The 26924-nt window shown below is 36.7% G+C and overlaps 1 long non-coding RNA gene across 1 annotated transcript; it reads left to right on the top strand.

The window, feature by feature from the left end:
• Positions 1–24545: 24545 nt before the first annotated feature.
• On the top strand, positions 24546–25916 carry LOC127115558 (uncharacterized). Its single transcript, XR_007800768.1, has 3 exons — positions 24546–24720; positions 25291–25374; positions 25525–25916. It is a non-coding gene; the product is annotated as an uncharacterized LOC127115558 (long non-coding RNA).
• Positions 25917–26924: the final 1008 nt, after the last annotated feature.

Here is a 26924-nt window from a genome sequence, read left to right as displayed (position 1 = left end):
GCCATTTAAACCACAAAAAGTATTTGAATGGGTTATATTTGCCAATTAAAAGTATTTACAAAAATAGGGTTAAAGTGGATTAAAAGGTTCAATTCAAAATAAGTGTTATGAAAAATAAGTTTTAAAATCAAAAGCATAAGGCTTAGGTTTCTAATGTTGAAAACAAAAGTTATTGTTTGCACAAAAAGTTTTGGCTTGGGTTAGAATGGGGAAGAAAAAAAAAGGGTTAAATTCCTAAACATACAAGAGATAAGGGAAAAGAAAATAAAACCACATTAGGAGTTCCCCTCTTGAGATCATATTGATGATCCAAGTAGCTCCCATCCTTTGGAATAAGCAGTCACAAACAAATATCTCAAGCCGTTAAGCACAGGTAATCGGAATAAACCTCTAGGGGGTATCCCTCAAATAAAGTGGAACACCAGGCCATCTCTGCAAGAGTCATGTGAGCCCTCACAAAAAACTCAACAAACAGGTTAGAGAAACAAGATAGGGTAATCAAGAGTTGCCCCCAAATCAAAATGTAACCACATGAATCATGCCAATAAAATTCACAAAAAAAGCTCACAAAAAGCAACCAAGGGCAGGAGGCCTAAACCTCTTGTCAAACACATACATTAAAAGGGTATCAAAAAATTTCAGGTTGAAAGTATAAAGTAGTGGAAATAGGGCATACCTGATTGGGGAGGATCGATTGAAATTGAGTTGCACCCGTGAGGTTTGCAGAGCAATCTGAGGGTTTGCCTCTGGAGGTTGCTATGAACTCTTTCAGCTCTTCTCTCACTTTCTTTTTCCTGCCAGGGTAATAGGAATGGCATGTCCTTTTGTTTCACTGGAAATCTGAATTTATAACCTGGTTTTTGTGGACCTGTGGGCTCAAATGAGAGAGGCCCAAGTCCAAATTTTTTTTTGTTATATTTTATTTATTTATTTATTTATTTATTTCGTTTTTTTTATTTATTTATTATTTATTTTTTTTAGTAAACAAAAGTAAGAGAAACAATGATGTATAATTCAAGCATGCTTGGTGTTCTCAAACCAATCACAAGGAGTCCCACCCAAAGGCAAAGGGAACCAAGATGCTCATGATCCTTGAGGCTATGCAAATGCAATGTTATGATGCCATGAGGGATCTTAGGGTCAAAATTGGGGTCTTACACCAACAAGTGAACCAATGTGAAGGAATTAAAGATTAATGATAGTTGTGAAAACTTGAATGTTTCAAGGGATAAAAGTGAGAGTGGGGAAACCAAGCAATGGAGAATTTTATGCATGAGTCCAAGATGAGAGTGAGAATGAGGTGACCTATTGCTACTACAACTTACTTGATTGATAAGTATCAGTCCACATGAATAGTCTTCAAGACATTTAGGAGGTTTTGAGTGAAAAATTGGTAGACTACTCGAATTTGAAGGTTTTCAGAACTTTGGTGCTTGTGCATATCTTTATGCTAGATATGTGAAATGCATCTTCATTGGTTATCATGCAGGTCTGAAGAGATAAAGATATGCAAGATAGACTTAGAGGATCAATGTGTTAGACGATAGGCTAATATCTAGAGGGGGGGTGAATAGATCTCAAATTGAAAAATTATTCAAAACTTTGATTTAGAAAAATTTATGGCGCGGAAGCAAGTGTAAAATATCTCCCGGATCCAAAATTGTCTAACTGAACCTTCTATTGAAAAACTCAGATATGCGTATGAGTACCAATGGTATGATAGTAATTCACAAGTTAGTTTATCAATACTTCAAGCACTAAATTAAATACTCTACTATAGTAACTATCTATCTCCAATGTCAACAACACACTAAAGACCATTAGACATAATTCATCAAATGATTTGCGTGAAATCAACAAAGTTTGGATATTATTGTAGTGTTTGTAGTTTTTAACAACCAATCATTATCAAATGGTAAGTGGTTACTACACCAACACAATTTATCAAAGATTTAAAAAGTTATTATCTAAACGATGTTGATGAAGAGATCAAAGTAATTAACAATTTGTGAACCAAAAAATAAATGATATATATATATATATATATATATATATATATATATATATATATATATATATATATATATATATATATATATATATATATATATATATATATATATATATATATATATATATATATATATATATATATATATATATATATATATATATATATATATAGAGAGAGAGAGAGAGAGAGAGAGAGAGAGAGAGAGTACGCAAGGATTTGTTTAGGCGGTTCCCTAATCGACCTCTCTATGGGTATGTTTTCCATCAATTCGATTTCAAATTGAGATATTAATATAATAAATCTTACTTTGCAAATGTATTAATACAAGAGATAAGAAATCAAATACCACAAACCATAGGTTTGTTCTTGACTCTAGCACCTCCAAAAACCTTGATCAAGTAACCAACCATGCCGCTTCAATTCACATGTTGTTGCTACTTTCTTGCAAGGCACCCGTTGTCCCAAGGCTTTCACCCGACTGAATTTATCCCAAGTGCATGATCATGTAACCAACAAAGTCACTTCAATTCATGCGTTATTGCTACTTCCTTGCATGACCTCCTTGTCTCAAGGCTTTCACCTGGCTGAATTAATTCTAAGCGCACACTTGTGAACCCAAGATTTGTCAACATAATCCAATGTTTCACGCTACTCCCTTGTCGACACACCTAGTCTCAAGGCTTTTACTCAATCAAATTTGAATTGTACAATCTTGTCCAAAATCTTCAAACCCTAAATATCTTGAAGGAAAATCCCACCTTGATTTTCTTATTTGAATCCCTCAAAGATCGCAACCCAATATTCTTGGTACAACAAACCTAATTATACATTATCAATCCTAATCTAGATGGCACACAATAAAAAAATGATCATGTATAGTTTGATTGTGTGTATGCATAAATTGAATTGAAGATGATGAGATGCTTTGAAATCATGGATTCATGTAGGTTTTACTCACTATAGAAACCTTACTAGAGATTGATGCATGTATGAAGTATTTATATGCATGGGTGATTTAGGGAAAAAAGGATATGCAAATAACTTGGAGAAAATATGAACTTTTCAAAAAATTTATCATATAGGTCGACCTGTAAGATCTATGCACCGACCTGTAAACAACATGCGTCGATCTGTTCAAGATCATGCGTCGACCTGTAACAATTATGTACTTTCTATGTGTCGATCTGATGAGTCAACACATGAAATAGAAGCTATATACTTTAATATTGCAGCATACGCGTCGACCTATAAAATGCATGTATCGACCTATAGTAGTGAAAATGTTTCTATAGGTTGACCTGTAGACAACATGCGTTGACCTGTAGACAACATGTGTCAACCTATAAACACATGTGTCAATCTATAATGCGATTTTTTCACAAATACTTATTTTTCATGTATTTTTCACCAAAGTTTCACAAAAACTTATTTTTCATGCATTTTTCACAAAAACTCATTTTTCATACATTTTTTATTAAAACTTATTTTTCATGCATTTTTGATGAAAACTTATTTTTCATGCATTTTTATGCATGAGACCTTTTCCAAGATGTTTCCAAATTCTTTTATGCTTCCTAATTCTAAGATGCACATAGAGAATCAGAGGATACCATCCAATATACGATAACGCTAAAGTATCCTAGTTTTTACATCATACAAAATACATCTAAGCGAAGTTGCACTCACACAATGTTCATTATAAACAGGGATATTACTTGTGATGAGATCCGTATGAGGATAAAGTGAAAAGACTTGGAAGTTAAAGACTTAGAAAGTATGGTGTAGAAGACTTAGTTTGAGGTAAAAGCTCCTATTAGTGAGATTATATTATGAAGATGTGTAGGCTCCTATTTCAAGTTCTAGAGAAGTACAACCACTAAGGAATCAGTATGTCAATTTTATCTGTTATGCTTTAAATATGGATGAACTGCAAGACTCATAACAAAAAAACTTCAAGGAGGCATTTGAAAGAAAAAAGAGTCATAAACGGCCCCCAATCAGGAACATGCTTCTCCTTCTCGTCCTTTCCTCACCCGCCTAAACTATATTTTTTTAAAAGCATGTTTTTTTATAGAAATAAAATAAATAATTATACTAAATACTCGTCATTTTAAGAATAATCGTAATACTTGATCATTTTTTTATTTAATTTATATTTAAAAATAAACAAATAATAACTCTAATAAACTTACTATCTTAAGATAAAGAAGGGAAAATAGGTAATAAACTTATTAAAAATAAGGGTAATAAATTAAATTTAATAGGTTGGGGTGGGTGTGGGGTGGGTACTAGCATCTCTCAACCTCCTAATTAAAAATCAGATTTTTCTCGCACCCGCCCTCAATTAAATTGATTTTTCCATGTTAGATTAGGGGATGTGGAAAGTTGGTCGGCCGGGTTCAATTTTTTTTTACTATGCCCATAAAATATAGTTCTAAAAATCAATATAATCTTGAGTTAGAACAAATAGATGTCAACAAATATTTTTTACATGCAGACCTTGAGCAACTTGAACGTTTGTAGGGGACAAATCTAAAGTGTGTCTTTTGAAAAAATATGTGCGTGGATTGAAGCAAAGTCTCGTATAAAATAATTATATAGTGTCATACGGTGAACTGGACTTTTTTGTGGTTTTAATCGCAATGTCGCGGTTAGCAAGAGTCGCCACCGACTTTTCTTTTATCCAATAAGGAAAGGTGGAAAAGAACAGAAAAGACCTTAATTTAGATTTTGGGTTCGGGAGGTACATTATACAAAGGGAAGGTGTTAGCACCCTTTGTATCCATGGTTATCCATGGGCTCTTAATTGCTCGATCACTTATATTATTTTTGTCTGAAAAAAAGTGTTTGTGAATTGTTTGGAAAATTGTTTTGAAAAGAGAATTTAACTTTGTAATGATTCTTGTATGAATGTATACAAAGTGATTATCTCGTTTAGTTTTGAAAATTGTTTAGAAAAATATAACTCGGTAATGATTCTAGTATGAATGTATACCAAGTGGTGATTTTCTGAAGGTATTTTGAAAGGTGTGAGGTGTGAAAAAAATGTTTTAGGTTGTGAGCCAGCAATTAAGAGTTATACCGACCCAAGGTCTTTATGAGTATTTCCTATCCTTATGAGGGTAAAACTGTCCTTATTATTGAGAAATAAGTAGTTTTATCCTTTGGATGTAAAAGGGTCATCGTAGGGTCATCGATTGGTCATTGAAGGCAACAGTTACGAGGATACCTTAGCATTCGAAGGGACTATCATCTTTTAACCGTAGGCAACATCGGAGGGTCATCGAGGGACAAAGTTGTATATTCGAAGGCAACATCCGAGGGACTATAATTTATTTTATGATGATTTAACCGAAGGGTCTTTGCTAAGGGTATCCCCACGTTTGCGGGACATGACCGTAATATCGTAATCGTAAGGCAACAAAGAGAGGTCCAAGATCACTTATTCAAAGGCAAAGTTTTACAATTAATTATATAATTAGGATGAAACTCCACATTAAAATTATTAAAAATAATATATTAAAAAATTAATACATTAGAAATTAATACATTAAAAATTAATTTAGGGTGAAACTCCACAAGGGTATCCCACAAATAAAGTGGAATACCTAGCCAATAACCTTTTCCTGGGATATGTGAACCTTTACGAAACTCAAAAAAAGAAACATGTCAGAACACCAAATCAGGGTGCAATCGAAGATTACACCGGAGAAATATCACAACAATAAATAGGATAGGATGAATAATGCATGGCTATGATAAAACATAAAAAAAAACAGAATAGAAAAGTCAGCTACTGTCTCGTTCGCCTCTGCCTCGCCTAGCGAAGGCCAGGCGAATACTCGCCCCAGGCTCGCCTAGCGAGGTGCTAGCGAGCGGCCACGGATTTTGAATTTGAAAACAGCCCCACGTTAGGAACTTTGAATTTTATGGCATTTTATCACAGGAATAACATGATCAAACATTCAGGGTATTCAGGCATATTTAAATTCCCATACGAAAGCAAATTATATATCAACATTTAATCATGATGCATTATATATGTAGATATGGCCAATTGAAAGTATAAACAATAGAGATACGCAAACCTGTTTGCCAATTCAAGGTTGAAGGGATTGACCACTTGTAGTATCAGAATAAGTTAGGCAGCGGGAATTGGACGGCGATGGCTTCGGTGCAGATGGGCTGCCTTCAGGGTTTCTTTACTCTGAATTCTCCGGGTAGGCAGGGTTCCTATGCCAAAGTTTCTATCCGTCCTTCTCTGTTCTCTCTCTTTCTTTTTCCTCAAGGTTTTGTTCCAAGGAAACCTCAGAGTGTTTTGCTTCTCTTCCTTCTTTCTCCAGTAAATCTCCCAGTGTAAACTCCAAGTCTAACTCCCAGTGTCACTCCCCTACTGAAACTTCAGTATTTATAGACTAATTTCGTGGGTAATGGGCTTGGAATGAGGGAGACCCAAGTCCAAAATAATTTGTTATATTATATTTTATTTATTTAATTAATTAATTAATTAATTAATTAATTAAATTTTTTTTTTTTTTTTCGTTTTTTTTTTTTTTTTCGTTTTTTTTTTTTTCGTTTTTTTTTTTTTTTTCAGGAAAAATGATGGGTAAATTTTGGGGTATGACAGCTGCCCCTGTTCAATATTCTTGGACCGAGAGAGTTAGAATGGTGTATACGCCATTCGTGGTCTGGAGGTGGAAGATTATTGAACACTAGAATGCCCCAAAAATTTGCACTTGAGAATCGACAGTTGGTCTTGATGGAGATGGGCTTAAAGATGCCATCCGGGAGGTTTGATGACGAAAGCTTCAGATCGTGCCGTATATTAGGCCAATTTGAAGACATGGGTGCCACACTGGGTCGTACGTTAGACCGTATAATGAGTCATCCATTAGGCTGCCGACTTCGCTGGGGAGTCGGAGTGTGTCATATGCTGTTGGGGATAAAGGATCAGAATGGACCATACGCTAGATCGTATCTGAGTTGCAGAATGAGTCGTACGTTAGGCTGAATCTGATGACGAAAGGGGTAGTCGTATGTTAGACTACACTTCAGAAATGTACCGTATGTTAGGTAGCATTTGAGGGGATGGACATCCGAACGGGTCGTACGTTAGACCGTCGCAGAATGAGTCGTCTGTTAGGCCGCATCTGATGATGAAAGCGGTAGTCGTACGCCAGACTACACTTCAGAAATGTACCGTACGTTAGGTAGCATCTGAGGGTTGTAAGATCCAAACGGGTCGTACGTTAGACCGCGTTGGGGTTGTTGAAGTTCAGAATGGATCGTACGTTAGATCGTATCCGAGTTGTAGAATGAGCCGTCCGTTAGGCTGCATCTGAAAAAGAAAGTAGTCGTACGCTAGACTACACCCCTGAATGTACCGTACGCTAGGCAGCATCTGAGGATTTGAAGGTCCAAATGGGTCGTACGTTAGACCGCATTGGAGTTGCTGAAGAAGTCATATGTTGGGCTGAATCAGAATGAACCGTACGTTAGGCTGTATCTGATAACCTGTATATGTTGTACTTGCAATAAATGTCTGGGATGGGCTTAGAGATGCCATCGTTAGGAGGATATCGAAGTGTTGTCAGAATGAATGTTCCCATGAACTGTATTTGAAATATGTATCTGAATCTTGAATGTGATTGATAAAGGTGTCTGTCTGAATGAACCTTCTACTTTGACTATATCAGGAGGATAAATAACCTGCAAAGAAAAGTTAGCTTCATGCTATGTCATGATGTATGAGATGTTTCGTGTTATGCTAAAATAAATGCGAATGTTGTATGCATGCGTATGCTGTGAAATGATGTAATGAATGAGTTATGCGTATGAGAAGTTCTGCTTGGGGACTCTACTGGGGAAAATAAATCCCCATCTACTGATTGGAGATATTTGTAACGATGACCCTTTCTCGGCAGGGGGTTCTTGATTCTGTCTGATGGTAGAAATATTCCACAGATCTTGGCTGAGGATGGATGAGATGATCAATCTGTCTGATGATGCCGACCTCTGTTGGGGAGTAACTGGCTGTGCCGGGGAATACTGCTAATTTCTTCTGAGGAATAACAGACTTGCTGGGGGAATAGAATTGGTAGCGGATTCATTGGAAGCATGGTTAGACCTTCTCCTCGATCCTGAAGTCGGGTAGTAATTGCTATTGCTATTCTACACATATATTTTGGTAAACATTTATCATATTCAAATGCACATATTAATTCAAATTAAATCAATGGACATTTACGCAACCAAAACAGAAAAGTAAAAACAAAAGCATCTTTTTTTTGAAAGAGGGTTGTATTGATTTTGAAAGGAGGCCTATAAACAGGCAATTTGTGTACAAGGAGACAGAAATCCTAGTAAGAGGAAATTGTCGAAAACAAAGAGAAAGCTATGTGGAAGAAGTCCTATTGATTTTAAGCCTACTACTGTCATTATGTCTTCGAGCATCTCATCCCTTGCTGTCGGATAGAAGTGATTGGCTTGGTCAGTCCCTCGAACTTGGATGAAAGTTGACTGAGAACGGGACATAGTCATACGCTTTAATCCCTAATTTTTGCCTGGACCGCCTTTTCAGGTTTTCAGTCCACCAGGATACCCTTTTTTGCCCAAGCCGCCTTTTCAGGTTTTCGACTTGCCGGGTGTACATTTTTTTTTTTATATATCCCTAATTTTTGCCCGAACCCTTTTGGTTCGCCGGGATGCCCTTAGTTTTGCCTAGATACGTCGATCTAGCGGGTCTCTTTTATGCGTAGTATTTTTTAACTATGTCCGCGTTCACGGGATGTGGGAAGTCTTCACCATCCATAGTAGCGAGTATCATGGCTCCACCAGAGAATACCTTCTTAACCACAAATGGCCCTTCGTATGTGGGAGTCCATTTGCCTCTGGGATCACCTTGTGGTAGAATGATACGCTTGATCACCAAGTCGCCAAGTTGGTACACCTGTCTCTTAACTCTTTTGTTAAATGCCTGGGTCATGCATTTCTGATATATCTGCCCATGACAAACAGCCGCAAGTCTCTTCTCATCAATCAGATTTATCTGATCGAGTCGAGTCTGAATCCATTCATCTTCATCTAAGCCCGCCTCTTTCATGATTCTTAGAGAGGGAATTTGAACTTCCACTAGTAAGATGGCTTCCATTCCATAGACTAAAGAGAACGGAGTTGCCCCTGTCGTAGTGCGCACTGAAGTGCGATAACCGTAAAGAGTAAAGGGTAACATCTCATGCCAGTCTTTGTATGTTACTGTCATTTCTTGCATGACCTTCTTGATATTGTTAGCAGTCCCCACGGCGCCGTTCATCTTTGGCCGGTACGGAGAAGAGTTATGGTGTTTTATTTTGAACTGCGTGCAGAGTTCAGTAATCATCTTGTTGTTCAAATTAGTACCATTGTCAGTGATAACTCTTTCAGGAGACAGCAGGTTTCTCAAATAGGTATTTGATAGAATCCATCTTAGAAGTCAATAAGGTGGTATGATTCAACATATACTGTCTTAGTCGGCGAGCAGCCCAGGCCAAAGCACAGCAAGCTTTCTCGGGCTGTGAGTATCTTGTTTCACAGTCGGTACCTTTTGCTAAGGCAGTATATGGCATGCTCTTTTCGACCAGACTCGTCATGTTGCCCCAACACACCTCATTGAATTTTCTAACACGGTCAAATACGTAATTAAAGGTCTTCCTTCAACTGGTGGCATCGGAACTGGAGGTTCTTGGCGATATTTCCTGATTTTGTCATAAGCTTCTTGGCATTCATCATTCCATACCATCTCTTGATTTTGTCTCAGTAATTTGAAGATGGGTTTGCAGGTAGCAGTCAAGTGTGGAATGAATCGGGCAATGTAATTCGAGTGCCCCAAGAAACCTCTGACTTCTTTCTTGTTTATTTCAGTACCCAGATTTACAATTTCAATTGATTCCTCATGCGGCTGTATAGTCTTTTCTTCTTGCAGTAGTCGGGCAAGTTCTCCAGGGACTTCACAATCTTCCTCGCTTCCATCCTCGGCTTGGTAGATTGGATTTTCAAAGTCATAATGAACAGTAGCAGAGTCATTACCAACAGGATCCAGAGTGGATATGGATCGGCAAATTGTTACGTGAGTGTGTGCAAGAAACATAGCTTGTTTGAAAAATGACAGGAAAGATAAAGAGCGCAATATTTGAATGCAAAAAGTCCATTGATTTATTGAATATAAATATGCTTATGAAAATGACAAAACCCTTAACAAATTAGCTATTGTGCCTCGGGCATAGACACAATGCTTTAAGAAGTTTGATTGTAAAAGAAAATTAAAATTTGCAATTCTAGAATAAACAATAACAATTACTCCTGACTAAAGGAAATCGGGATAATGTCTTCAGTCTTCCAATTGTTGAGTCCGTCACCAATTGTTGGGAAAATCCAGCTATCCAAGTCGCAATCACTATCAGCATCTTCCATAGCATTAATCTGATTTTTGACTATCTTTCCAGAGTTAAACCCCAGGCCAGCTTTATCAGACTTGTACGATACATTGATCAGTTGACCCCAACCAGCACGATCACCATTTTCAACCGCGGCTTGAGCATCTTTCAGAGAGATCATGACAGGGGGAGCACGAACAACCTTGGGCACAAGGGGAGTTGGCTTAAGGACAGGACTGGGTGGAGGAACCACTTCAAATGACTGAGAAGGAGTCTCAAAGAATTCACCATCCATCTCGACGTATTTGAAGGCTTGCACACTACTGACAATATACTCTTCTTCTCCACATACAGTGACAACCATGCCTGCTATTGGATACTTCAGCTTTTGATGAAGCGACGAAGCTACCGCACCTGCCCCATGGATCCAAGGGCGCCCCAACAAGCAGGAGTAGGCGGGACGAATGTCCATCACGTGAAAGGTAGTGTTGAAGACTTGAGGTCCTATCTTGATAGGGAGAACCACTTCACCATAGACAACACTCTTCGCACCATCGTAAGCACGCACCACAACATCACTAGGTTTCAGTTCAATGCTTTTATAGTCAAATTTATCGAGTACAGCTTTCGGGAGCACATTCAAGGAAGAGCCGTTGTCGATCAACACGTGAGCCAGGGTGATCCCCTCACACTCGATGGAGATATGCAGAGCTTTATTGTGATTCTTTCCTGCTGGCGTCAGGTCAGCATCGGAAAAGCCTAGGCCATTGTCAACAGTCAAATTAGCAACATAATGTTCGAATTGATCGACGGATGTTTCTTGAGGCACATGAGCGGTCTTCAAGAATTTCATCAACGCATTGGCATGGGATTCAGAAGATAACAATAAAGAAAACATTGAGATTTTAGACGGAGTATGCCCCAATTGTTCCACTACATCAAAATCGCTCTTACGGATGATTTTCAGCATCTCTTCCATTTCCTGTTTGGCAACATCTTCAGAAGTAACTTCGACCGATGTCTCTGACTGAGGAGGATTGACTGGTCTTTTTCCTCGAATTTCGGGAGCGGGAGGTGAGATTTCTGGGGAGTAGATCCTTCCACTTCGAGTAACTTTACTAGTCCCCACAATATCATTAGGATTAGCGGAACTACCAACCTGCTTTATGCCATGGATGTAAACGTCGCCTCCATAGTTCCACGGAATAGCTTTGCTGGAGGAATATGGCACGGGGCCAGGTGCGGTAATAATCAGGGGAGCCACTTTGGGCTCAGCGGTAATCTTCACAGGCACTCTAGTAGCGGTAATCTTCACTGGAGCTTTGGACCTAGTAATCACAGATACCTCTTCAATAGAGTTGTCCACCTTAGGAACCCTTTCAAATAGAATTGTACGATCATCCATCAGCCGTTGAATGCCGTTCTTCAACTTCAAACAATCATTGGGTCGGAGTACACAGAGATCGCAATCTTCAGCACAACCTGGAAATAAACCAACTTGCAATAAATTCTTCTTAACGATCAGGAGAGGAGATGCTAAATCAGCAACGTCAGCAACGTGAGAATTGTCGTCCACAACATTAACATTCTGGTCATGATTAGGCATAGGTGCTGTGATGACATTGGGGGTCGCCGGAGGATCAAATTCAATTTCTCCAGCGTCGATCATATCCTGAATCTTGTTCTTCAACAACCAGCAATCATTCGTATCATGCCCGGGGCTATCGGAGTGATAGGCACACCTGGCGTTGGGATTATAACGAGGAGAAGTAGTGTTGGGATTTGCAGGAGGGCCTCTGAGGGTAATCAAATTGGCCTTTAACATACTCTGCAGTGCTTGGGTTAAAGTCATATTGATCTTGGTAAACTGTCTTCTCGACCTGTCTTGTCTGTGTTGGAAGTTCTGAGATGGCGGTGCGGCAATTGTAACTGCCCCAACAGTATGGTCACGATTCTTCTTGTTATGCTTCCTCTCACTGTACACAGCATTTGATTCATTCTTTCCCTGATAGGACTTTTTGGTGCTTGCAGAAGTAGCTGCCTGTATCTTTCCACTTCGAATGCCGCTTTCAACCCGTTCACCTGTCAAGATAAGTTCAGTGAAACCTGACGAGGAACTTCCCAGTAGATGGCTGTAGAATGGGCCAGTCAGTGTACCCATGAACATGTCCACTAACTCTCGATCAGTCATAGGGGGTTTGACTCTGCCAGCCAAATCTCTCCACTTTTGAGCATATTCTTTGAAACTTTCTTTAGAGCCCATAGTCATATTTTGTAGCTGTAGCCGAGTAGGCGCTAACTCAGAATTATACTGGTAGTGCTTGTAGAAAGCTGTTGCTAAATCAGTCCATGTGCGGATGTTAGAGCTCTCAAGCTGATAATACCACTCTAACTGTGTGCCAGACAGACTCTCTTGGAAGAAATGAATCCACAGTTTCTTATCAGTAGTGTGCGGCTGAATCTTTCTCACATAAGCCCTTAGATGCATCTGAGGACAAGAGGCACCATCATACTTAGTGAAAATGGGAACCTTGAATTTGCGGGGAATGACCACATCAGAGACCAGACCCAAGTTTTCGAAATCCAGACCGGGCACTTTCTGCCCCTCCATAGCTAGCATACGTTCTTCCAGCAACTTGTACTTATCATCCTTCGGAGAGTACTGTTCATGTTCATAATCTTCATCGTCGTCCTCAGAATTGACGAGATTAGGATTCTCATCTTCCGAATCATTCTCGGTCTCTTCTTCTGAATCCTTCGGAATTCTAATCTTGACTCCTGTAACCTGTCCCTTAAGCCTTCTCCCCGGGTTGATGTAACCCACAGGCTTCTGGTCCTTCTTCTTCTCCATCAAAAGAGCTTTCAGTTCTTCCTGCCCCTTAGATAAGCTCAGCATCATTTCCTGGAATTGAGCATTCTGGGCCTGGAGATCTTTGACAGTTTGTTCGAGAGCCATTGTTCAATCTGTTTGAATCTGCTGGAATCTGTTTGATAGGAAAATCGTGAGAACACTAATCCTTTAGAATACCTGTTACGCGATGCAATGCAATGTATGAAATGTTTTCAAGGACTTTCGGGATTTAACTTTGCATAAACTAACAAAAAGAGCTTTTTTTTTCTTTTCTCTTTTGTTTTTGCTTTTGTTTTTATTTTTTCTGTTTTTTTTTTTAGCAGAGTTAAATCCCTAAATCCTTGAAATGGTTAGTACAATGCCATGATGTTATGATGTTATGTTGTTATGATGTCATGTTGTTAGATAAATAACAAGCACAAGCAAGTCACACAACAATCATTCCTAGGTTTTAAGGCTTGCGTGAGTTCCATAGGTAAATACCCTCCCCACTGAAGTTTGGTTGGTTCAACCTGTCTTAGAATAGTAACCGGGTTCTAGAAGGATCTCAAATCATTGACCTTTCCTTAAGTCCACTTCAGTGCAACACCAAGTGGTTGACCGAAGCTTCCCTAAAGTCCAATCTCAAAGAGTGTAGTATCGAGTCTCAACCAACTCCAGTCGGAACCGAAGCCAGTTATCTCACTACTTTCTAATGGCCAGGATGAGTCAATTAGGGTTCTAAAGGTCTGGTTAATGCTTTTATGACACCACGCGAATGCCAAATATTTCCTCAACTAACATGAGGAACATCAGGACATCCAAAGTGCCACATTAACCGTAGCCATCATTTTGACCATTCCAGTATACGCCGGACAGTCGCGATGATCTCTTGCTACTTACCTAAGGTACACTAGATCCGGGTGTAGGATCTTTCACTCAAGCATAACATACCCAAGCAATCCCTTAAAAATAAATCAGACAAATTGAATAAGTGATCTTGTTTTTAAGGTAACCTCTCTTTTTAAGGTCCCCAGCAGAGTCGCCAGTTCTGTCATACGGTGAACTGGACTTTTTTGTGGTTTTAATCGCAATGTCGCGGTTAGCAAGAGTCGCCACCGACTTTTCTTTTATCCAATAAGGAAAGGTGGAAAAGAACAGGAAAGACCTTAATTTAGATTTTGGGTTCGGGAGGTACATTATACAAAGGGAAGGTGTTAGCACCCTTTGTATCCATGGTTATCCATGGGCTCTTAATTGCTCGATCACTTATATTATTTTTGTCTGAAAAAAAGTGTTTGTGAATTGTTTGGAAAATTGTTTTGAAAAGAGAATTTAACTTTGTAATGATTCTTGTATGTATGTATACAAAGTGATTATCTCGTTTAGTTTTGAAAATTGTTTAGAAAAATATAACTCGGTAATGATTCTAGTATGAATGTATACCAAGTGGTGATTTTCTGAAGGTATTTTGAAAGGTGTGAGGTGTGAAAAAAATGTTTTAGGTTGTGAGCCAGCAATTAAGAGTTATACCGACCCAAGGTCTTTATGAGTATTTCCTATCCTTATGAGGGTAAAACTGTCCTTATTATTGAGAAATAAGTAGTTTTATCCTTTGGATGTAAAAGGGTCATCGTAGGGTCATCGATTGGTCATTGAAGGCAACAGTTACGAGGATACCTTAGCATTCGAAGGGACTATCATCTTTTAACCGTAGGCAACATCGGAGGGTCATCGAGGGACAAAGTTGTATATTCGAAGGCAACATCCGAGGGACTATAATTTATTTTATGATGATTTAACCGAAGGGTCTTTGCTAAGGGTATCCCCACGTTCGCGGGACATGACCGTAATATCGTAATCGTAAGGCAACAAAGAGAGGTCCAAGATCACTTATTCAAAGGCAAAGTTTTACAATTAATTATATAATTAGGATGAAACTCCACATTAAAATTATTAAAAATAATATATTAAAAAATTAATACATTAGAAATTAATACATTAAAAATTAATTTAGGGTGAAACTCCACAAGGGTATCCCACAAATAAAGTGGAATACCTAGCCAATAACCTTTTCCTGGGATATGTGAACCTTTACGAAACTCAAAAAAAGAAACATGTCAGAACACCAAATCAGGGTGCAATCGAAGATTACACCGGAGAAATATCACAACAATAAATAGGATAGGATGAATAATGCATGGCTATGATAAAACATAAAAAAAAACAGAATAGAAAAGTCAGCTACTGTCTCGTTCGCCTCTGCCTCGCCTAGCGAAGGCCAGGCGAATACTCGCCCCAGGCTCGCCTAGCGAGGTGCTAGCGAGCGGCCACGGATTTTGAATTTGAAAACAGCCCCACGTTAGGAACTTTGAATTTTATGGCATTTTATCACAGGAATAACATGATCAAACATTCAGGGTATTCAGGCATATTTAAATTCCCATACGAAAGCAAATTATATATCAACATTTAATCATGATGCATTATATATGTAGATATGGCCAATTGAAAGTATAAACAATAGAGATACGCAAACCTGTTTGCCAATTCAAGGTTGAAGGGATTGACCACTTGTAGTATCAGAATAAGTTAGGCAGCGGGAATTGGACGGCGATGGCTTCGGTGCAGATGGGCTGCCTTCAGGGTTTCTTTACTCTGAATTCTCCGGGTAGGCAGGGTTCCTATGCCAAAGTTTCTATCCGTCCTTCTCTGTTCTCTCTCTTTCTTTTTCCTCAAGGTTTTGTTCCAAGGAAACCTCAGAGTGTTTTGCTTCTCTTCCTTCTTTCTCCAGTAAATCTCCCAGTGTAAACTCCAAGTCTAACTCCCAGTGTCACTCCCCTACTGAAACTTCAGTATTTATAGACTAATTTCGTGGGTAATGAGCTTGGAATGAGGGAGACCCAAGTCCAAAATAATTTGTTATATTATATTATATTTTATTTATTTAATTAATTAATTAATTAATTAATTAATTAATTAATTAATTTTTTTTTTTTCGTTTTTTTTTTTTTTTTTTTTTTTTTTTTCAGGAAAAATGATGGGTAAATTTTGGGGTATGACATATAGTCAGTTTGATGATTTTTTTTTTCTAAAATATAGTTTTCGGAGAAATGATTACAATAGTTATATATACATATTAACGAGGAATGATGGAGTTATTCTCTACGTATTTTTATTTTTTGATGATATCTTTATGGAAAACTCAAGGAAGGAAGAGATTGATAAGATCAATAAGATAATAAATGGAGAATTTGAGATAAAAAACAGTGGGGCAAAGAGGTATAAAATGGTGGAGTAATTTAGAATGTTTGATGTTAAAATTGGCAACCCTCTTTTAAATCATCACATTAGAATTTAAGTTATGCAATGTCTTCAAACCTAAGATAAGAAGTTGAAGGAGAATAATTCTTACGAAAATGGGGTTGGAAGCATCGTGTATAAGATGTGTATGTAGTATACCAAACTTAATATGTTTCATTATCATAACAAGTCAACTTAAGAAAAATATAAATTGAGTTTATTGAGAATATTTAAAATGATTTCTAAGGTAGTTGAATGGTTCTTGAAAGGATTTGAAGTACACCATGACAACTCAAGATAGAATATTTTAAAGTGTTTTGTGGATGCTGACTATGCGGAGATTATTGACACTAGAAAATTCTTGTATGGTATTGTCTTTATATTATTTTGAACAACTATAATTTAGAAAACAAATCAATAATATCTAGTCACTTTATCTCCTGACTCAAGCAAAGTATTTTGTTCTAGTTGAAGGGATAAAAAATGCAATTTGGGTAAGAGGTGTGATAAGAATGCTAGAAATCACTCAAGAATGTGTTAAAATACATTGTTATAATCAAAGTTAAATTGATTTGTCAACCTATCAAGTATATCATGAGAAGATAAAATATATTGATACTCGTCCACACATCATTAGAGACATGGTTGAGTCAAAGAAAATTATGGTTGATAATGTTGTTTTGGAAGATAATACGCAATATGTGTTCATAAAGTTATTACCTAGGTCAAAGTTCAAGCAATGTATGGACTTGATCAATTTTGTTAAAGAATTATACAAACTTAAAGAGAGTAATAAAATAGTTGATGGATAAATTAGCATCACCATTATTTTGACGTCAACGTTGAGATATGTGAAAGTTGATTTGAGACTCGACATTCTAAGCTATTTGACTATTGCTTCACTCAAAAGATGTCCAAAAAGGACAGTGAGGCAGCTAGCCGATGGAAATTGAGGCAATTCAAACCTACCTCATCACGAAGTCAATAAGGTGAAATGTGAGGTAGATGTCTTATAACTTATCTCATACTTAAGCTATTTTTTTTTTTCATTTTGCTGAGAGGGAGCGATTTTATAGAGAAAGAAATTTAAAGACGTAGAATTTTTTTTAAAGATTTTTCATTCTAAGAATTTTGGAAGATCTTTGAATGTAATCTCCAAAATTAGAAACACCTTTAAATACATTAAAATTGAGTAATTCAAATATTTAAAAAAAATATTATTTAATCACAAATATAAAAAATTAGGAAATGTTGTCGGTTGAATACCATATATCAATAAATTTTATTTGTATATGTTGTTTGTTATTTTTTACACAAATCTAATTTCATCTCATTGTATATATTTGTAGAAATATAAGTGAAAATGTTCTACATTAATAAATTTATAAAACGAATTTATAACTAGATGAGTGTGGGTGCTTCCTTGCAGTTCCACTTTATGAAGACATAAAGTAGAACAAAGCATGATCACGTGGTTATAAATGTAAATAAATAAGAAAGTAAAAAGTAAATTAAAATCGTATTATAGGGATTCTGAATAACATGGTGTGTAGGCCACGATTTGTATTGTCACCTAACTTTCAATGTATTGTGTTTTTATTTGAGGTTTGATGTCTCGTATTTGGAAAATAATTGTTCGTTGGATAGTGCTGTTGTGCATGTGAAAGTGGGACATTTGCAGTCTCCACGTCAAAATGGGGAGAACTTAAGTACAAACAAAAAAATAGTGGATCCCTCTGTGGTGTTGGCTATTTTGGGATATTTCCAGATATTTTTAAAGTGAGTATGCGTCTTAGACTCTATTTATTTATAAACGAGTGAGTATTTAATAAAACAGTTCATAGTAGACTCTTAAAATATTGATTTTTTTATCATTTTAAGATATATAGAGTCAGGATCAAATGACATTAAAATGTCAAACTTAATAACATGATATTTTTGATAATTTTTTATCACACATTCGTATAATAAAATTTATCTTAAATTAAAAATTATTATTATTATTATTATGAGATTCACCACTTATTATTATTATTATTAGTAACATGACTCTTCTGATAAATCTGAATTTTCTTTTCTTAAACTTTTGTGTTGAAATGATATGAGTTTGTGTTGAAATGATATGAGATATAGTTAAATATTTATTTTGGATAACGAGTGTATTGAGAATTGTAGGGTGGTAAAAAGTATTCTAAGTGTTCATTTATTTTTTCTAACAATTAACATTTGCCTTTTTGGTTCGATCAAGGAATATGAATGCTTAGTATATTATATGGTTGTCAGCTTTGTCGGATATTCTACGTCAAAAATAATTATTAATTTTGTGAAAGTGTTGTTGAACTTTCGTTAAAAGTTCCGCAAAAAAGTTCTGACTAGAGAAAATTGATGGAAGAATAATTTTTTCTTGTGAAAAATTCATGTCAAGGATATTATGATACAATATGAATTATATCATGTGTTAGATAGTATATGGGTATTGATTGTCATTGATGCAAGACGTGTTTTGAGATTATGGCGGTGGTTCAATAACTTCATGCAAACATATAAGTTACAACATAAATTTGCGGTCTGGTTTTTAATATATGAAAATTCTTAGAGTGATTACTCTAACTAAAATATTCTCTTTATCGAGTAGTATGATAGTTTAGTTGAACTATGATTGTCGATTAGGATTGAAACTGAGTTGAGTCGAGTCGAACTCGCGTCGATAAGAATTGGTTCAGTTCAAAACTTGACTCGAGTTTGAAATTAACTTTTATTAAGCTCAAACTCAACTCATTTTAAAGTTCACGAACTTTTAGGTTTAACTCGTTAGGTTCAGTTTGTTTGTTTCACGGACTTAAATGTCATTTTTTTAAAAGTCTCAATTTTTATTTATATATTTGAATTTTAAATTAATATTTTTTTAAAAAGGAAAATATTAAAATAAAATAAAATTTGTTAGATTGTAATTTAAAGTTTTCTAAAAAAATTACAACTTAAAAAACTGCACAACTTTCAAGATATACATTTGAAGGACTAATTCAAAAATTACTCAACTGGAGTTTAAATTTGTCTCAAATGGAATAACTTTGTTTTAAGACTAAATTTAGGGTTAGGAATATAAATAAACAGGCTAAGCAAAAGGGATTGTGTGTACTTGTCAAAAAGTACAGGAGTGTGTGATATCCCTGCGCAGGTAGGGGATATTTACAGGCCTTAGTAGTTTTATAACAATTAGGGTTTGCCCGTGGCGGCGGGAGACTTTGTATGGTGGTGGTTATGATGGTATATGGGTGTCTAATCATGTGACGTGGGGGCTCTGTGTGTTTCAGCGTTATGTTGAAGGTATGGTGATTTTTCCTTCTCCTGCTTACGAAAGAGGTATTTATAGAGGCCACTGAGCCTTGGGTTCAAGAAACCCTAAGAGATGATAACCGCTCCATCAAAGACTGGAGGGAACTGTTGACTGCCTACTTTTTAGGGAGTCATGAGTATGACTTTGTTCAAGTGGCCAGTGTTAGATAACAATAGTATACACATTTTTTCCTGAGGGAGTGTCCCCCTGACACAAAGGGCCCTCCTAGGCGATGCCTTGTGGGATGGGGACCCGCATATTGCCATTATATGAGGCTCTTATAAATATATCATTATGTAATCCCTCAAGAATGAGAACTTGTAAATGGAAAATAGTTTTTAGACTTCTCTCGAGTTGAGCTTTCTTGTAGAGGGTGAGTCCTTCAACTAAAGGTATCACTTCTCGCTGAGAGGCGAGTCCCTCAACTGAAGGCATCTTTCTTAATAGGAGGCGAGTCCCTCAGCCAAAGGGGTGAGTCTCTCGGTTGACGACGTCTTTCTTAATGGGAGGCGAGCCCCTCAGCCAAAGGGGAGGGGCCCTTAGTTGAAGGCGTCTTTATTAATAAGAAGTGAGTCTCTCCGCCAAATGGGTGAGTCCCTCAACTAAAGGCGTCTTTCTTAATATGAGGCGAGTCCCTCGAATGGGGTTAAGTCATCATCTTCATGCTAGATATTTGATGAGTAGCCAAGTTGTCAGATGGAATTGTCAAACATTAATCACTCATATGGACATGCTTGATGTCATTTAATGTGAGCAATGATGGCCTATTTTCGAGACGATAAACGTTAGAGACATATGTTGGAAGCGTGTTGAGCATTTTCAAAAGTTTTTTGGGGGAGCTTACAAGGATTTTTTGAGTGAGTGTTGGTGGCCTCGACTTCTTTATAAGGATTTCTCTTCTCCCCTTTTCACTTATTTTGCTCATTTATTCTCTTGGATTCTACAAGCATCTTTGATTTGCCCAACTTTCCTGCAAGTTCCTTTCTCCTTGTCCCTCTCCTTCTCATATATGAATTGTATCCCTTCGTTTTTCTTTTAGAGTAGTTGTGATTAGGGAACGCAGGAGAAAACTCGAAATGGGGTATATGTTAATGTAAAGTTGTGGATTTTTTTAGGGCTTTGATAGCCCATTTAGTGATTGTGATGGTGGTAGTGATTTCATTTTTTTCTTCAGCTTTCTCAGGAACAAAAAGACAATGGTTTCCCCTTCCGTCGTGCCTAAAGAGGCCAAGGATATTGGGTCCACTTACATTACTAAGGAGCAGATCTTCTCCTCCTCATAAATGAATATTTCTTCTTTATAATACGAAGGGATGGTTATCTTAGAGGTATGCTCACCTTCGAAGAGGGTCACTAAGGTCGTACCTTCTGATTCTCTCTCACCATATTTTTACTTCTATCTCCCTCTAAAGCTAGCGGAAATATACCCGAACGTATCGCACGCTCGAACATACAACAGAGTTGCAATCGAACTTTATTTATTCCCGAAGGAAAGGGAAAACATTGATAAAACCCAGGGGAAAGAGATATGTTTGGTAAGGAAGTCGGTTATGCAAGGGTAAGGTATTAGCACCCCAAACATCCATGGTACTCCATGGGAACCGTTTTGATTGTTCTCGCTCGAATAGGTGTTATATCTAAGATTACTTGCAAAAGAATGAGGAGGAAAAGGAAGGAAATTTATAAAGTGCTCGGTGAGGATTGGGGTCATCATGCCTACGTATCCTCATAATGCAATAAGGAATTCAGAGCTTCGTAGTTCGAAGAACTAGTGGTGGGAGATGAAAAGAAGAGTGATCAAAGTATGGTATGAACCAAAGGATAATATGATTTGAACTCCAACAAGGGGTGAAAACATGAATCCAAGAGTAAAATGGTGTGAACTAACAAGTGAGGGCCTTCAACACTGTATTGAAATAATCGAAAAAAGAGTGAATTAAGTGTTTGATTACATAGTACAAACAACTCTTGGTTCACAAAGAGGTAAAGATGGAGCTCAAAGGATAGTATATTTGGCTCAAAGAATAGGTATATCACGTGGAGTGAATGAAGGTAGTATATGAATGTAGGTCGTGATTAATGTTCCATGGAGATGAATGGAAGGAATGCCCTAAGGCGAGAATAATAAATAAGTATGCTCACGGAGGATTCGAACCCTCGTGCCTACGTATTCTCATCGTGCAATGAGAAAATCAGAGCAATCGTAGTTCAACCTACTACGACTGAAAATAAAAGAACGAGATTGATAGGATTGCCCAGAGGCAGATTGCTTAACAAGTAGGAATGTGGTACTAACTGATGATGGTAATCAACCACAAGGACAAGTGAGATATAGCCAGAGTCTAAACTCTATAGGGAAAGATAGGCGAATACCATAGTCTGAACTAAATACAAGGCAAGGAATGGGTTCCCAGAGTATGAACTCAAAGGGGGCAAAGGAGATATAATGTTAAAGTCTGCCAGAGGCTGAACTATATGGGCAAGATGTATAAGCATGCTATAGTCTGAACTATAAGGCAAAGGAACTAATTTGAACGCCAGAGTCTGAACTCCATCAAGGCAGAAGAGCAGATTCGAAAGTACGAACTATATATTCAATGAAAGAGGTAGCCAGAGTCTGAACTCCAAGGGCTGGATAAATGAATGTCAAAGTTTGAACTGTAAGGCAAGATAGTACGTCAAAGTCTGAATTGTATAGAAAAAATTAGGGTGGCTAGAGTCTGAACTCAATAGGGAAAAGATGCCAAGATCTGCATCTTAAGCAAAGAATAAAGCCAGAGTCTGAACTCCATGGGCTAAAGGAGTTTGCCAAGGTCTGCACCTTGAGGGCAAGAAGCAAAGCCAGAGTCTGAACTCCATGGGCTAAAAGAAGTCGCCAAGGTTTACACCTTGAGGCAAAGGATAAAGCCAGAGTCTGAACTCCATGGGCTAAACGAGGTTGCCAAGGTTTGAACCTTAAGGGCAAGCAACAAAGTAAGCCATAGTCTGCACTTATAGGAAATGAGTGAAGCTATTGATTGAGAAATGGGTATGTGACCCTAAGATAATAATCCCAAGAAATGTATGAACATCTAAGAGAAGGGTCTAACACTGAAGGATGATTGATTGATTGATCATAAAATAGAATAGATTGATAAATCAGGTGGCTTGATAAATAAGATAGCTCGCGAAGAATCTGAATCCTCTTGCCTACGTATCCTTATAGTACAATAAGGAAATAAGAGCTTTCGTAGTTCAACCTACTAGGGTTGAAGACAAGGTGATTAAAGAGGCAAGAAAGAAGATTGAGGATGATTGAATGAAAGAGTGGAATAGACTTGATAGTTACTTGATAAGAATCACACTAAAGTCTATGAGTAAAGGTGGATACGATAAGCAACGAGCCAAACGTCTCGCATCCAAAGATATCCAGAATGAGTGTAGGAAAGCTCCAGTCTCATTTCTTCTTTACTACTTAAGGCTCATGGCATGTAGTTCTTATCCTAACTTTCAAGTCACGAGAGGGGGATCTTTGTTGCTCTTATGTTAATGAAGACCTTATCAATCGTTCGATTCAAATTGCACTAAAGTCTATGAATAGAAGTAAATACGATGAGCGCTGAGTCATTCGTCCCATACCCATAGATACTCATAATGGGGGTAGGAATTCTCCAATCCCACTCCTTCTCTATTGCTTAAGGCTCGTGTCGTACAACTTGATTCATGATTGATAAGTTGTTGATGTAGTCCTCGCTTTTGTCGTATTGCTTTGTGATGAGAAAGACTCGTCAATCGAATGATTCAAATTGTGCTAAAGTCTATGAATAGAGGTGAATACGATGAGCGCTGGGTCATCCGTCCCATACCCAAAGATACTCGGAATAGGGGTAGGAGTTCTCCAGTCTCGCTCCTTCTCTATTGCTTAAGGCTCGTGCCACACACTTTGAATTACGATCAATAAGTGTTGATACCTTTGTAGTGTTGGAGAAGTAATCCACTTTGCTAGCTATGCTTAACTGACGTTGACTTGAAGCTTTGATCTTGCACTGGAACCTTGAGGTCTTAATCTTCAGAGATTCAACATATCCTCAATAGCTTGAGCGCAATGAACTTGCCATATCGAGTGACCAAAGGCGTTTTGGTCACTTGAATTAGGCCAGGGGCTTACAACACGATTACAAAGGATTTGGTTGACCAAGGCGACCTTTGATCAACATTAATCAATGGGATTAACATAATAGTTGAATTATATACAGATATGTCCTATTTATTTAAACATATAATAGTTGAATTATATACAGATATGTCCTATTTAATTAAACATCTAAGTAAATCAGACAATTCTGATGAAAACCCTAAACTAAGGGGACATGCATTAAAAATCAGGAATTCTATCTAGGGGGAAAAATGGTCATATTCTAAAAATTGATTAATTAGAGAAATATGGAATCAAATTTCTAATCATGCAAAATCAAAATCAATTAAATCTAACAATCTAATTAATTCTAAATTCCTAATTACCTAATTATTTTTCAAATCTAATTGATTAAAATTCTAAAATGTATTATCCTAATTAAATTAACCAAGACTTGATCCTAATTAATCTAACTAAATCTTAATCATTTAATTTACCTAAAAGTCCATAATCCCAATTAAATTTTAAAATCACTTAACCAACCTAATTATTATGATTACCCTAAATCTAGAATCTAATTGGACTTAATTAACTAAATTACCATAGAAGACCAGTAGGGTGTATGCCTGGACTTGTGGTTCAAACACCAGCAATACACCATTTGGGCCTGTTCTCAATCTGTTAGCCTTGGGATGTGCGATGTTAGTTAAGGTGAGATCAAATTTGTTATCAGTTAGTTGAATTTCAGTTAGAACTCTGTTATGCAATTCCCAAATTCTGTTATTCAATTCTGTTAGTTAGTTTTGTTAATAATTCAGTTAATGCTAGCTGGAGTTAGAATTCGGTTGGAATTAATTGTGAATTTGTTATATATGTTAGGATTATTACATTGAGAGGGAGTTAAGTGTTTCTATTAGTGTTGAAAGAAATCTATTAAGTTGATTTGCATTGGTTAAAAAACTCAGGTCTTAAAATGCTAGTCAGTTAAAATGGCTTCTACTGACCTGCTGAAACAACACTTTTTTCGGAAATACCGACGAGTTAATTATTAGTTATTCTAGCTTGCTACTCATAAATAAATGCGGTAAAATAGCCATGCTTGAATTGTTAGAAATGGTTTGGCATAAGTCATTACTGAGTCAATTAAATTAGGGATTAATTTGAGATTGGCTTAAACTTGCTGAATTGGTTTGCAGGTTATGTTTGTTGGTTTTGGTTATTTTGTTAGAACTGAATGGTCAATTACAAGGGATCTTCACATTTTTGTTTATAATTCTGCAGGTTACATATCATTGAGTTGGAGAAAAACTCTGGATGAGAAGACATTAACCGAGGGTTTGCAGATCCGGTTCCAGAGAAATGAAGGTGATCCATCTACAGGTCCATAGGAATTTGAATATAGTGAACCGAAACTTCCAATTCCAACTGTCTTGTTTGCACTTTCACGTAGTAATTTGTAGTCTGTTATGGCATTGCTTGTATTTTCTAAATTGCCCTGTGGTGAATTTGTTGCAGGTTGGTGTATTATGAATTTTGACTCGATGTGCTGTTGAACGGATTCACAAGGTTCTGATTGGAGTCTTCACTTGGTATGCTGAAATTGGAGGGTTTACTACGGAATTCCAATGTATAAGTTTTGATGTTGGTTGTATTGGTTTATTCTTGGCCTGTTATGGTGTGAGAATTGCTGGCGGTGAGTTAGGATTTGAAGATAGTTAGGGTCTTATTATGATTAGTTATAGATGAAATAGTGAGTGAAATGTTAACTCAAGTTCTGTTTTGAAATGAAATTACAATGTAAATCCAGTTATTTTAGAAATCCAATGTTTAGTTGAATCGACAATGAGATGTAACCGAAATGCAAAATTGTGAAATTTTTCTCCTGGTTTTATAATGAATGTAGTTATGCAGGTTACTTTCAGTTAGTAAAAATTGTAGTGATGTTAATAGTAAGAAATAGTTAAGTGGAAATTGGAACTGTTATGGGAATTGATTTGGTTAATTAATTTTTGCACTTAATGTTCCTTTGTTGCAACATATTGAAGTTTGTAGAATGTACTTTGTAGAGCCAAAGGCCATGTCATTTTCAGTTGTTGGCATATGGTATACATCCTTTCTAAAATAAGGAATATGGTACAAAGTTTGGAGTAAAGAAATCATATAACAGGTAGCTCCTTGGTTCTTAAGCCCAACATAGTCGGTCTCCTTCTTAGAAGCATAATTCCGGTAGTCAACAACCTTACGAACAAGAACCTCGGCTAAGATTATCATTCACAAGATAACCTCTACTAAGGTTATACAATTCACCAAGAGGCATGAAAGATGTGAAACCCCACTATTTTCTCGTGTATTAAATTGACGTTGTGTGTCTTTGTTAGATGTGAATGTTTGATGATTGGAACAGATACTAGAATCATATATAATTGATTATAAAAATAGATATGGACATTGGATCATCCAAAATAACCCAAAACTAAACCAAAGATCAATTTAAAAATCAAAAATCACTTAAAACCAAATAAAAATTAGAATTCATTTGAAACTAAAGTCAAATTGATTTAAAACTAAAATTAATTTGATATACAAATTGATTTAAAAAATAAATCTAAAATCAAATCGAAACTCCACACATAATTTATAATTAGAGTTGATTTGAAGTTAATTTAATTGAAAATCGATGAAAATCAATTGAAATTAAAATCATGATGGATATAACGATGAAGTGAGTCAAAAGGGTATGGAAAATGATCAATTATCACTAGAGTCGAGACGATACGGATTTGGGAACGGATGATTGACTTTGGTCAACTAATTGACCAGAAAGTCAACAATTGACCTCAGTTAACAAGAGGCGTGAGTTAAGGATTGTATTAACATGAATGCATGATGCATAATAGATGAATGCTGATGAATTT

The sequence above is a fragment of the Lathyrus oleraceus genome, chromosome 1 (genome assembly GCF_024323335.1).
Source record: "Lathyrus oleraceus cultivar Zhongwan6 chromosome 1, CAAS_Psat_ZW6_1.0, whole genome shotgun sequence".
Lineage (NCBI taxonomy): Eukaryota > Viridiplantae > Streptophyta > Magnoliopsida > Fabales > Fabaceae > Lathyrus > Lathyrus oleraceus.
This window is presented reverse-complemented; position numbering and strand designations above follow the sequence as displayed.